Source organism: Mytilus galloprovincialis, chromosome 3 (assembly GCF_965363235.1).
Source record: "Mytilus galloprovincialis chromosome 3, xbMytGall1.hap1.1, whole genome shotgun sequence".
Classification (NCBI taxonomy): Eukaryota; Metazoa; Mollusca; class Bivalvia; order Mytilida; family Mytilidae; genus Mytilus; species Mytilus galloprovincialis.
In genome coordinates this window covers 12,639,896-12,642,141 of record NC_134840.1, presented here as the reverse complement: position 1 = coordinate 12,642,141, position 2,246 = coordinate 12,639,896, and the positions used below count along the sequence as shown (strand labels likewise).

General features: G+C 32.1%; 1 long non-coding RNA gene across 1 annotated transcript; it reads left to right on the top strand.

Moving 5' to 3' along the window:
- Window positions 1-801: 801 nt before the first annotated feature.
- On the top strand, window positions 802-2,027 carry LOC143066319 (uncharacterized). Its single transcript, XR_012975551.1, has 2 exons — window positions 802-932; window positions 1,469-2,027. It is a non-coding gene; the product is annotated as an uncharacterized LOC143066319 (long non-coding RNA).
- Window positions 2,028-2,246: the final 219 nt, after the last annotated feature.

Sequence of the window (2,246 nt, the reverse complement as noted above, 5' to 3'; positions counted from 1 at the left end):
TTTAACGTACTGGACTTTTAGAAAGAGCAAAAACCTACATAACAACAGAAACACGAAAAATTTACGAATTCAGATAAACACGGATGTCTGTCCCTATCCAAAATACCTTTAATTCAATTTGTAGTCGAAATTCATGTCATTTATCCGGGTCAATTATTTTTCGAACTTACCCATATGATCAATTTTCATTTTGGTCTCCGGCGTCCAAAATGTGCATCAAATATTTACTTCTTATAAATGCGTACAATCAGTCAGTCAACATTTACAAACAAACAAAAATCATTGTTTCCCTCTGCTTCATATGTACCATGCACTCTTCTGTTTTATATATAGATGTATAAAAACATACACGTGTTGTTCGTATTTTTTTATTGTAATATTTTAAAACTTTTTGAAAAATTACATAATTTAAGACGTCATTTTGCATTCTCTTATCAGAAACAATTATGTTTCATTTGTATTTGTATTAATTTACTTGCTCTTTTTTCAAAGTTTATATTTTGATATTTTGAAGTATAGCTACTGTTTACTATCATAATTAGTCTCGAGTAATTAGTGTATAAGATGCATACTTGTGTCCTTATTTGGTGACTAAAATTCAAATTCTTATTCAAATTGAGTGGCTTTTTTTTATTTTTAGGAGAAACAGCAAAAGCCTGTTTATGAAATAGTATACAAAAAGCATGGACTGAAGAAAAAAAACTTGTCTCAAGGATGACTCATATTGTCTTTAAACTGGTTCGTCCGCTTGCCAAGGTCAACTGACGGTCAGTTTGTATTTAGAAATGGAAAACTTTCCATCTTAAAATAGATAACATGTAACATTCTGTATACACACTATTTTCAGAAATTATGTTTGTCGTATATATATAAGATGTGTTTCAATGTAACTTCACTGTATTGTAGGACAGAACAAGAATCATTATGTCTAGGTAAGTACTTTAATGTTTATACTAGTAAACAAGATCTAAATAAAAAGAGAAGACATTGAAGGGCTCATACTGAAACACGTGATTAGTGAAGAGAAATATTGGTATTTGACATTCTGACCCAAACATCTAATACTTAGAATATAAATCTTCATGTTATTCTTTATGTTAGAAAGTTTAAAACGTAAATCTTGAAAAACAAAAACCGTTTTTTTTTTATAGTTAAGAGGTATAAAATTGAGAATGGAAATGGGAAATATGCCAAAGAGACAATAGTCAGAATATGTTTAAAATTAATTGCTTGTTTCTAAAGTATACGTATTGAGAGAAGATAGTTATAAAGAGATTGTGCATTTCATTTTTTTTCCAGAATGCACTAAAGTTAATGTACGTGTTCAAGTATAGTTTTAAAGGTGTGTTATACGCGAAATAGACGGCAACTAAATTTAAGTAAAAGTGATTTTTTTTTTGTAATATATATGTGAATGCTGTTCCTTTAGTGACATCTTAAATCAAGTATTGTAATTTTCCTTTTGTAGTGACGAAGACACTGTTGGGCGAGTAGTATTCGGAGAATCTAGAGGCGAACCATTTGAAGGACAACGTGCCGTAGCATATACCATGGTCAACAGGGCAAACCACTCTGGTTTTCCGAACTCCGTTAGGGACGTAGCAAATCAGAGGACTGCATCGGGAAGACATCAGTACGAAACCTTGGATCTACCTGCACATAACAGCGCCTGGGAAGATCATAAAAGGAGAAATACAGAAGAGTACAGAAACGCCATGTCAGCCTCCAGAGATGCTCTCAGTAGAAGAAGCGCTGATCCAACTAACGGTGCTACGAGCTTCAACCAAAGTCCCGGGCCTAACAAATCCCAAATAGGACATCACTATTTCTATCGTAATTAGAGAAAAGTCTGGACTGATATTCGTATATTCTTACCATATATATATACATGGTAAAATAACATTGAGTTTATAATAATAATATAGGATTTTGGATATATAATTTAAAAGATGAACAATGCTTTTTGTATCATTGTACGACTTCTTCCGTTCTTTGAAACTCAACTTGAAATAAAATATCTCCAATCATATATCTATTTTGAAGTTTTAGAAGCCTGTTAGATTGGAGATTATCATGAACTGTGTTTTGTATCTATGATTAGTTTATTTAACAGCTATATAAATAAGGCCGTTAGTTTCTTCGTTTGAATTGTTTTACATTGTCATATCGGGGCCTTTTATAGCTGACTATGCGGTATGGGCTTTGCTCATTGTTGAAGGCCGTACGGTGACCTTTAGTTGTTAATG